The sequence below is a fragment of the Mauremys reevesii genome, linkage group 6 (assembly GCF_016161935.1).
Source record: "Mauremys reevesii isolate NIE-2019 linkage group 6, ASM1616193v1, whole genome shotgun sequence".
Taxonomy (NCBI): Eukaryota; Metazoa; Chordata; order Testudines; family Geoemydidae; genus Mauremys; species Mauremys reevesii.
The window spans coordinates 50,414,457-50,426,537 of NC_052628.1; the positions used below are offsets into that span (position 1 = coordinate 50,414,457).

General features: G+C 42.6%; 1 long non-coding RNA gene across 2 annotated transcripts in view; it reads right to left on the reverse strand.

Moving 5' to 3' along the window:
* LOC120407334 overlaps positions 1–8,897 on the reverse strand; it is a 72,018-nt gene extending 63,121 nt beyond the window's left edge. For both annotated transcript variants that reach the window (XR_005599883.1, XR_005599884.1), the window contains exon 1: positions 8,516–8,897. This is a non-coding gene — a long non-coding RNA (uncharacterized LOC120407334). The remainder of the gene's footprint in view (positions 1–8,515) is intronic.
* Positions 8,898–12,081: the final 3,184 nt, after the last annotated feature.

The following is a 12,081-nucleotide window of genomic DNA, read 5'->3' on the forward strand; positions in this document are numbered from 1 at the left end:
AAATTGTATAAAGGGACCTTTAGAGGTTGGAAAGCTGAGTCCCCAGATTTGTTTTAAGTGTTAACATATTCAGGTTTCAGAGTAGCAGTCATGTTAGTCTGTATCCGCAAAAAGAACAGGAGTACTTGTAGCACCTTAGAGACTAACACATTTATTTTAGCATAAGCTTTAAGGTACCACAAGTACTCCTGTTCTTTTAACATATTCAGGGAGATTTGGATTTCAGAGGGAAAGTAAAACTTGCTGTCATTACCTCCCACTTGGTAAATACCACTGCTGGAGACTATTCTTTGGCTCAGAACCTATACCAATAGGAGGGGCAGTAGAGACGCAAGAAGGGAGTCTTTTGTCCCCATGCCTGGACAGAGATGGTCTGACAACAAGGAGGATTAGTCTCGCCTTCTTCCTGTGCATTAAGATGAGGTGGTTATGAGGTATACATTCACTTCTCCTTTTCCTCTCCTTCCTAAGGTCAAATGATGGCAGGGATTCTGTCTCCTTTCCCCTACATGCTCAGGTCATAAAGTGTCTAAGGAGGCTTCTCTCTATATATCCCATTTGGTTATTGGTATATAGAGGCAGCAGCTAAAATCTGTTTCTTTGTTATTGTCATTTATATTACAGTAGTACTACAAATGTGCTAGGTAACGTACAGACATAAAGGAAGCAACAGCACATACCCCCAAAGGCTAAAAATCCAGAAATACAAAACAAAAGAAAAGACGACAGATACAGAGTTTGGCCAGGCTGCTGACAGCGGTTTTGTCTTTGTTTCTGTGTATAAAGTATCCCCAACTGTCACCTCAGTTGGCTGTTGCTAGCTCCTTTCTTTTAAGAGTAAACTTTTTGTGGGGAGTGCTGCAGAATTAGGGAGAAAGCAAGGAGCAGGTGAAAGGAGTCCAGAGGTTGGCATCACTGGTGGATTAGAGGGCAGTGGGAGACATTTTCATTGGTAAACTGTTCACTGACCCTGATGTTACATTAACCCTTTCTTAATGTTAGGCAGAGCTCACTTTTCTTTCACTAATACTTTTTAGAGGTATGGGCTCTTTTACACATGAGGATTGTGTTCTCACAAGGTAGCTCACCAAATGAGTTATATCATGGTTTGGCCTTGCTCATGGGAATGAGAACAAACTATCATGCTTTAATGATTATTAATGGTCTTGCTATATGGAGCTAGATCTCTGCAGGCAGAAGGAGAGCACAGACTATTACCACTCTATGCACAAGGAAAGGGAACAAATGAAGTCCCCATGCTCATCCCAAAGAGAAAAAAGGAGGTGGTGGCTCAGTGTGCACACTCCTTCTCTATATCAGACCCACCTTGGGAGATTGTGAACAGAGATGCTCCATAGAAGTAATGGAATTTTCCTCTGAACACCACTACAGTTTATGGGTACACTGTGGTTGCTATTATGTCTTAGGGTGCCAGCACTGATGTAGCACTACTACTTCTGGAGGAATGGGTCTTGGTCAATTGTTCTGCATTGTCAAAAGTCTCTCCGTGCTAGGGCTCATGGAGGTTTGCAGCACACAAAGGGTGCTGAGCTGATCCCCTTTTGCAGACATTTTCAATACAGATTCTTCTGTACTCAGAACATTGTGCATCCCTGTCTTGTGTTGAAAGATATAGCCCTAAGGAAATGAAATATAGAACTAGCTGATATTATTCTAGCTTTTCCAGCAACAGTAGTTATCGGCTTTCAAACAATTTATCAGTAGACTATCCTTCACTATTTTTTTCTTGCTGAAAATATTTGTCTTTTAAGAAGAGGATTCTGACAGCAATTAGCACAATGCCATCAGCGAAGAGAACCCCCTCCTCTGTAATATTGAACTCTGTATGAGGACCAGACAATAAAACTGAATCTAAAAATAAGCATCTGCTTCTAATAAACTTTAATGTCAGAGGATAAATGCAAGACAGGAATGCTTACCCTTTGCTAGTCTTCTTTCAGGAGTTACACAAGAAGAATTCTCCATAGTTGGAAAATGATCGGGACATTTAAAATTTTTTTTAAAACTATGACTGCTTCTGTCTGAAAAGACAGACTATCCATTACTTCAGCCTTTCTAATTCTACTCAGAGAGAGAGAGTTCAATTTTAGAAGGTTGGTACAGTGCTGTTTCATGGGGGGGAAAAAAAGCAGCACCTACTGGAACAATTGTAGACGTGCAAAGGTTGACTGAATGCAAAGTGTTACTGTAGCTCTGGGCTGATGCTTCGAAAATACAATTTAGTTGCTTTAGTGGTAATTAACATCACTTGAATGAAAACTCATCTTTTAATTATATGGGTTCTGAGTTTACTGAATTATCTTCTTCAACAGTGTCCCTTGAGACAACTGTGAGTAGACATTTCAGATGGATATTTACCCATACATGATATATAGAAAGGTACATGCCTACACACCTACATTATATACAGGTTTCAGAGTAGCAGCCGTGTTAGTCTGTTTCCGTAGGAAGAACAGGAGTACTTGTGGCACCTTAGAGACTAACATTTATTTATATAAGCTATGCTCAAATAAATTTGTTAGTCTCTAAGGTGCCACAAGTACTCCTGTTCTTCCTACATTATATAGGTATAGATCAATATAGCTAGAAAGATTTTTACCCATACATGATATAGACAGCTACATACATACATGGGATAGTTGTAGATATCCCCAGATATATGATAGATGTGATGTTTCACTGCATAAAAAAAGTTAAGTAATCTGTATCACGGCTAGTGTTGCTTGACTGACATCAGAAAATTTAACATTTGCAACAATGCAGAGCAGCAGTCAGTGTGCTGCTTTTGGGATCATTACCTTCTTGATACAATGTTCATTTCACTCTTCATCTCATTTCTTACATAACCAATTTTATTAATCCTACAGCGTGACTGGTTTTTATACTTGTTGCCAATAATTAGAAAGGTGTCAGCATATCAGAGTGTAATTTTGTGGGAATACAGTTCTACTTCCTCATCTGAGCAACAGCTGTCTGCAGCATTTCTTAACTTTTTCATATTTAAATGATAGAAAATAAACATAGCCAGCACTTTTTCCATTTTCATATTTTGGAAAGGCATCAAGATTATATACTAGCTCCATGACAGACTTTTCTGGCTCCACATAGGTATTGCCAATAGGAAGTGGTCCATGAGCAGCTGGGTGCAGTTTAGAGCAGCTCTGAGGGTTGTCTAAACTGTGTTGGGTGGCCCCAGCTGACCATAGTATCAGAGAGCAACATGCATGGCATTAAGCAACCTTCAGCCCTCTCTTGTTTCACTACTGTACCATGTGCGACTCAGCCAGGCTGCAAGAAGGATCTAGCCTAGTGGCTCTCAACCTTTCCAGACTATTGTACCCTTTTCAGGAGTCTGATTTGTCTTTCGTACCCCCAAGTTTTACCTCACTTAAAAAACTACTTGCTTAGAAAACTCAGATATAAAAATACTAAAGTGACACAGCACATTATTACTGAAAAATTGCTGATTTTCTCATTCTTACCATATAATTATAAAATAAATTGGAATATAAATACTGTACTGACAATTTAGTGTCTAGGATATAGAGCAGTATAAACAAGTCATTGTATGAAATTTTAATTTGTACTGACTGCTAGTGCTTTTTATGTAGCCTGTTGTAAAACTAGGCAAATATCTAGATGAGTGGATGTACCCTCTGGAAGACCTCTGAATACCCCTAGGGGGACATGTACCTCTGATTGAGAACCACTGATCTAGCCCTTTGTTCTTAATAATGATCCATGGCTGCATCTATAAAGGGGACCAGATACTATATCAATCCCCAAAGCAAGCTCCCAATGATAATAGAAGTTTGCACAAAGCTTGAGAGCAAAATATGACCAGAGGTGAAAGTAACTTAAAGGACTTACCAGTACGCTGGAGTCCTGAACAGGGGCATGGCCTCAATCGGAAGAGGCGTGGCCTTTCAAGATTTAAAGGTCCAGGGACTCCGGCTGAGGCTGGGAGCCCCGAGGCCTTTAAATCACCCTGGAGCTACCAGCTGCAGAGGTGGCTGGGAGCCCCGGGGCTCAGGGGCAAATTAAAGAGCTTGGGCTCCAGCTGGCATGGAGCTCCAGGCCCTTTAAATCCCTGCCCGAGCCCAGCTGCCGGAGCTCCAGCAGCACTTTGAAGGGCCCAGAGCTTCCTGCAGCGGCTGGTACTGGGGGCCCTTTAAATCACCACCATGGAAGCTGGTCCAGTCCAGTCCGTACCGGCTTACTTTCACCTCTGAATATAACCCCTATTGATTACTATGATTTTCATTAGTAAGTGCTATCTTAGTGGCCTGACTCTGTCTGTTTCCATGTTATTCTTATGTAACTTCTTTCTATAGTGCTTTACTCTGTTTGGATTTGTGTTCCCCTTCTTAGGTATCTGTCATCTATTGACCACTCACAACTATCATATGTGCCAGGGAACAACTTTCCAGATTTTTTTGCTTCATTCCTTTTCAGGGTATAAAACATTTTTTTTTAATATAAAAAGTTTCCACAAAACAGATGATATGGTCAAACACTTATTTTGAAAAATTTCCACCAGCGTGCAAGTGATATACATTTATGCACATATGCCCTTGCTCCTCCTCAGCCCTCCACAAACTGGAGAATGATGCCACCTTACAATGCAATCCAGAAGAAGATACAATTCTTTGTGCTAGCCTCACTCCCATCCAGAATGGCATTCTGCTACCCTCTATAAATGTATTACTTTGCAAATTTGGAGGCCACCTATTAACTAGTGGGCAAATAGGGTGTTTAAAAAAAAAGCCAAAGTATCCTTTAGACTAGGGGTTTAGCTAGTGCATTCCCAGCAGCGTCTGGGATCTGGTGACCATATATCCTGTTTTGGCTGGGAGTGTCCTTTTTTTAAGCCTTGTCTCGGCCATCCCAAATTTTTGGGGGAAAACTGTGCATTTGTCCCTTTTACTCTTGCCAGCTGATCATCACTTGGCAAGCGCAAACAAGACAAATGTAGTTTTCCTCAAAAAAGTGGGGGGTGCTTCCTAGCCTGGCACAGAGGAATATGTGGGAGGGAGGGCTTGGAACAGCAACTTGAGCCAGACCAGGCCCAGCCCATGTGGGTGGGGCCTCAGGCCAGCCCCACAAGTCCCTGTTTATGCTGTATTCTGTTAATTGAGATCAAAAGAACATTCTAGCATTTAAATGACCTGTAAACATAGGGTATTGCTGTATTCATCACTTTGAAATATATAGCTGATCATCTGCGAAGGGTGAGAAACAGGCAATTGCCATGTTAATCTGTGTGAATAATGATGATGCTTAGGAAGTGAGGGCTTATTGTTCCCCGAGGAATTCCAACTTGTCAAAAGAAGTTGTATAAGGCCTGAAATTGTATAAGAGACCCTTGGGTCCTGATCCTGTCATCTCAGATCTTCTTGAGGTTTCATGCAGGGGAAGACTAAGCCATCAGGACTGAGATCCCAGCTCTGACGGGACCGCCCTGAATACAAACATTGGACTATAACCTATGGACTAAATTCTAAAAGAATTATTTGCAACTACAAAGCTCACCATCTCTGCTATGAATCTGAATCTCAAGATTAACTCATGTCTGTATGTATTTTGAAATACTTGGAGGAGAGGAAGGTGAGCAGGAACAGTCAACATGGATTCACCAAGGGCAAGTCAAGCCTGACCAACCTGATTGCCTTCTATGAGGAGATAACTGGTTCTGTGGATATGGGGAAAGTGGTGGTTGTGATATATCTTGACTTTAGCAAAGCTTTTGATATGGTCTCCCACATATTCTTGCCAGCAAGTTAAAGAAGGATGGATTGGATGAATAGACAATAAGGTGGATAGAAAGCTGGCTAGATTGTTGGGCTCAATGGGTAGCAATCAACAGCTCGATATCTAGTTGGCAGCTGGTATCAAGCAGAGTGCCCCAGGGGTCGGTTTTGTTCAACATCTTTATTAATGATCTGGATGATGGGATGAATTGCACCCTGAGCAAGTTCACAGATGACACTAAGCTGCGGGGAGAGGTAGATATGCTGGAGGATAGGGATAGGGTCCAGAGTGACCTAAACAAATTAAAGGATTGGGCCAAAAGAAATCTGATGAAGTTCAACAAGGACAAGTGCAGAGTCCTGCACTTAGGAAGGAAGAATTCCATGCACTGCTACAGGTTGGGGACCAACTGGCTAAGCAGCAGTTCTGCAGAAGAGGACCTGGGGATTACAGTGGATGAGAAGCTGGATATGAGTCAGCAGTGTGCCCTTGTTGCCAAGAAGGCCAACAGCATATTGGGCTGTATTAGTAGGAGCATTGCCAGCAGATCGGGGGAAGTGATTATTCCCATTTATTTGGCACTGAGTAGGCCACAGCTGGAGTATTGCATCCAGTTTTGGGCCCCCCACTACAGAAGGGATGTGGACAAACTGGAGAGAGTCCAGCGGAGAACAACAAAAATGATTAGGGGGCTGGAGCACATGATTTATGAGGAGAGGCTGAGGGAACTGGCCTTGTTTAGTCTGCAGAAGAGAAGAGTGAGGGGGGATTTGATAGCAGCCTTCAACTACCTGAAGGCGGTTCCAAAGAGGATGGAGCTAGGCTGTTCTCAGTGGTGGCAGATGACAGAACAACCAGCAGTGGTCTCAAGCTGCAGTGAGGGAGGTCTCAGTTGGATATTAGGAAACACTATTTCACCAGGAGGGTGGTGAAGCACTGGAATGGGTTACCTATGGAGGTGGTGGAATCTCCATCCTTAGAGGTTTAAGGCCCAGCTTGACAAAGCTCTGGCTGGGATGATTTAGCTGGTGTTGGTTCTGCTTTGAGCAGGGGATTGGACTAGATGACCTCCTGGGGTCTCTTCCAACCCTAATCTTCTACAATTGAGCTTTTAACTATATTCTTTTCTTTTCTTTTTTAATAAACTTTAGTTAATAAGGATTGGCTGTAAGCATGTGTGGGTAAGATCTGGAATATTCATTAACCTGGGAGGTAATGTGCCTGATCCTTTGGAAGTGGTAGAACCTTTTATTTTATCTGATGAAAAAGAATCATTATTTTTGACATGGGTATCCAGGTGTAGGCCTGAGGCTGGGTTATTTTAAGGGGACTGTGTTGTTGGCTTCTGGGCAACCAGTGATGTAACAAAGCAGCTGTTTTGTGCTGGCTTGGTAAATCTAAGTACTGAAATATCCACTAGCTTTGGAGATTGTCTGCCCCATTCTTTGCAGTTCTACCCTTTTGAGTGACCTCAACTGGCTCCCAGGGCCCTACTCACACTACTCTTCTCATATTCCCAAGCAAAATTGCACATAAGCATGGGTGCTTACAGTTTGCAAGTCTGAACAACTATGCATCTACTTGAACACACATGGTAAGCAGTGGTGTTTGAACCTGTAAAGCCTGGGTGCAGGTATAGGCACATTCAAAGTTGAAGGGTGGGAAAAACAAGTTCTACAACTCTCGCTGAGACAAGCTATTAGCCAGGATGAAACAGCAGTGCACTTGAAGAGTCCACTAGGATGTTAAGGTGTCACAGCTGTCAACAGCTGACATTTTAATGACTACTTTAAATTATGCAAATACATAAAAATTAGTACTATGTGATGCACAGCAAGGTGGTGCTCTGAATATACTTTAGAGTCATGTCTTATAGAACAGTAGTTCTGGCATTTACACATTACTTCTAGGAAAGAAAAGGCCCTGTACAGAAAATATGCTCATCGAACCTTACAAAGTGTTAAACAATAGAATTTGCTTTGAATATGTAGCATTTCTGTATGCTATTATTTTTGTAATAAGCAGCATTGTCACATCAACTTGAAAACTACTCAAAAATATTCTGTCATGGGAAAAAAAATGAAAGTGTAGTAGTAGGCATCTTGGACCTAGAATATTAGAAAGACAAGGTAGGTGAAGTAATATATTTTATTGGACCAGCTTCTGGTAGTGGAGGGGACAATCTTTCAAGTTTCACAGAACTCATTATCAGGTCTGAAGAAAGTAACCAGTGTCTGAGCTAAATACCCAGAGGGTAGATTGAAAGTTTTATGTTTAACATACATGCTGTAGGAGACCACTTAAAATGAAGTGGATAATTAAAGGTTAGCAGGCAGTAAGGCGTGCTACAAGTTGTACTACTAAGCCATAAAACCAGTGTTTGTTAAACTCAGATTTTTAGAATCCCTTAGATGTGAATTTAAATCCCCAGTCCCATCTTTTGGGGATGTTGTGCAAGTTTCCTTTGAGATCTAGGTGGTCAGATGTGGAGTGATTGCTTTATGAAAAGTGTTCACACACAGGTGACAGGGTGTTTTTCTTGTTCTCACTTTTCTGAGAGTTCATTCACAAGCATTGTGATTGTCTGGTTTCACCCACCTAGCATTTGATACACTGGTGGAGGTACACCACATGTTGTGTTAGGTATGTGCAGTGCAGGACTATCATGGGGTTCACTACTCACCACTGCAGTGCCTCCTTAGAGCTCACCCCCAGGCTGACACCCCCTTCTTCAATCACTTACCAAAGCATGTCTCTTTCCATAATCAGGGTACTCCCTGTTTGTAACCCTCCAGCTATGTCACCTCCTTCTGGGGTATGAAAGTGTCCCCTGGATGATCTGTCTCAGGCAGTTTTCTGTTCCATTGCCCATATTGTGCCACTTCCCAATGGCTGGTAGAGAAACCTGGACCTACTCACTACACTGGGTTCCAGCCAGCAGCTAAGGTCTACACTGTTCCAAATCTTGTTGCTCTTGCCCTAGGCTGCTTCCTACTTCACCTCTGTCAGGCTCCTTCTCCACCCTCTCTGGGTACACCTTCCCTCAGGGCCAGAATGCCAAAGCTTCAAGTCTCCTGGTGGTTTCTGCCTTTCCCTTGCTAAGCTCTGAGAATGATTACAGACCTTCTGTGCTGCAGCTCCTTTCTCATAGGCTGCTTCCTGGTTTTATAGCAGCTTAGCCTGCCCCTTGCCCAGTTGGACAATCAGTGAAAAGCTTATCAGGTGAAGCCTGTAAAAGGGTTAACTGGCCTTTTCTGTCTACTCAGGTCTTGTGTAGGGTAGGCACCCAATCACAAGGACTTGGGGAGTTTGAAAGTCTTGTTGTCAAGTTATGTCTGCAGATTTTGCATCTGTTACTTTAATGCCACTTTGATTAAGAAATGGAAAATGCTAGACACAGAAAAACTGAGGGTACAAAGTATAAGGTTCCTAGTTCTCATTAATGTAGTCCTGTTGGAAGAGGATTACAGTGATGCAAACCAGAAACCTTTTAGTTTGCACCCACAGCATCAACACAGGGGAGTTACCGTGCAGCACTTTGGCGCTCACCACTGTTAGCATTCTCCCCACTCCAAATTGTAGGGCAGTATAGACCAGCCCTCAATTTCTCTGTCTAGTATCTTCCATTTCTGAAGCTTGCCACTTGTTTCACAGCCAGATTTTGGATGCTCTATATTTTCCACATGCAAGTGAAGAGATAATCAACGGGTGCTTCCAAGTAGCTGCAGAGCTGTACCTTTTCTAATCATCTTTCAGAAATAATGCTGTGTTATTTTCTTCATCAAAGTGTACAGAAAAATGTTCTCTAGTGTACTTTTATTTAAGTAATGCAAACTTTTAAATAGCAGGATAGACTCTAATGTGAAAACTATTTCAGGTTAATCATATAAAACCATTGAGTTGCTCAGGAAATTTCAACAAAAAACAAATTGTCAAAACCAGAAATGAAATTCGATAAAAAATTACTCCTCCCCCTCCCCATTTTCCAACCCAAGCTATAACATAACAAGCCAGATTGTCCTTTAACGCGCACTAGCATTAAGTCAGAAATAATTCAATTTGAAACCTCTGGAGTTATTCTGGTGTAAAACTGGTATAAGTTAGATGAGAATCAGATTGTATAGCTTTAAACAACTAGAAAAATTCCATTTGCACTAAGCCAATGCAAACTGCTCTGCAATGCCATTGTGTGATGTTGACAGGTGCACATTAGAACCAATCTCCCACCATTTTCACAGTAGCTCTGTTACAGTATCATTTCTATCAAGTTGACCCAAGTTTCTACAGCTGGTGATTTTAACAGAAGGGCTCAGAACATAATTGGAACCTTTCAGCCCAATATATATGTACACACAGCTTCTGCATTGTGTATCAAGTGTAGCCAATTTTTTATGCCTGTGTTATGGAAGCCAGATGTATTTTTCATAGACAAGCCGTAACTCCATGAGAGACTCAATGTCTCTTCAGTGAGTTCATAATTACAGACCTGTCAACAGTCCTGCAGTTTGCTTCTTGGATCCAGCCGTTTTGAAAAGCCCATGATGAGTCCCAATCATCAGGGAGGTAGAAGGTGATTGTAATGAGAGTAGGAACTTTGTAATAGTGCAAAATTATTAAGTAGTGACTTGAGTCTTACCAGCAGAAGCACTTCACTTTTGCTTAAAGTTGCACTTGGAGCTAGAGCAGACCAGCCAGCAGTGCCTAGCTATACAGTTCTCAGCAACAAGTTTGTTACTTAAAAAGGCTCCAGTATCTTTTCTTATGTTATAATAGCAATTTAACAGCTATTACAGTGATTATTACAAGTGTTGATCCTAGTACTGAGCAAGAAGACTGCCTGTAGCGGCCTGTGATGCTTGCTGAGAACTCCTTGTAGTTACTTCACTCCCTATGGCTTGGCAGCACCCAATGGCACTATTGGCCCTTGTTTAACACTGCAGTGATTTTCAGGGTGTAGCAAGTGGATTACACTGAGGGACAGACCCAAAGAGGGATGTTCCATTTCCCTTTTATGGGGGAGAATTCCGGAGAATCCTGAAGGATTGATAGTGAAGCCAGAAAAAGTGAGAAAACATTGCACAACCTTTTGGGTGGGAAAGAAAGGGGGCGAGGGACAAGTGAAGGAAGAAGAAGACAGTGCAAAAGGGGGAAAATGAAAAAAGATGAGCACTACTTTACCACTGATTTAAAAAAAAAAAGGTGTATGTGCCCTCCTTTACTGTACTGTCATTCCTAGGCGGGAGCCGCAGAGAAGGTGATCAGATGAGAAAACTATTTTGAATAGTATTGATGTCAATTCTAGTTAAATACATGGTGTTTGCTGCTGACTTTTTAAAATAATGTTCTCCCTCTTTGGGATTATTCCTTGCCCTGGGAAATGTTAACATGGCTCCACCAGTTGTAGCTGTGCTCTCATAAACCAACTGCTGTTGTTTTAGCCATCACATTGTCTAACCTTGATGAGCGCAAGTTTCTTGGCTGCTGACAGCTTGTTTACACTAGCATTCCCACCACTTCTTTCTCCCATAATGGGACAAGGCACAATCACAGCTCCTGGGACCACAAAGGGTGTGGGAAGGCAGAGGGATTGTTGTACTTCTTTTGTACTGTGTGTCCAGGTATGCTAGGAGGAGGAGCAGTTTGCACCACCCCAAGAGATTGCAGCATGCACACTTGTCTTGAGAGTGGGGAGCTCCAGATAGAATTCTGTCTCCTAAGACACAAGCACTTTCACTGCTCCCCATGGGAAGGTGCATCTCTACATTGCTCCATGTGCAGGGATTTGCCTAACTGGCACTAGTGGATCATATGTGTATCCCAGGAGCAGTGGGTAAAATCCTGGCTACATTGGTGTGTGTGTATGTATATATATATAGAGAGAGAGAGAGAGAAAAAGATACCTATCTCATAGAGCTGGAAGGGACCCTGAAAGGTCATCAAGCCTAGTCCCCTGCCTTCACTAGCAGGACCAAGTATTGATTTTGCCCTAGATCCCTAAGTGGCCCCCTCAAGGGCTGAACTCACAACATGGGATTTAGTAGGGTAATGCTCAAACCACTGAGCCATCCATCCCACTGAGCAATAATAAAACTCCTGTTGACTACAGAGCAGAAAGGATTTCACTCAGGGCTGTCCCTAGCCATTTGGGTGCCCTACGCAGCCCCCCAGCCTCCCCCCCTTGGGTCTGGAAAGCAGGAGCTGGGGGGTCACTTTTGGGGGCCCTGCAGGCCCAGAGTGGCTTGGGGGATTAGTCGGGGATGGGGGGACAAGAGCAGCCCACTCCACTTCCCTTGCCCTGACCACAGCCTT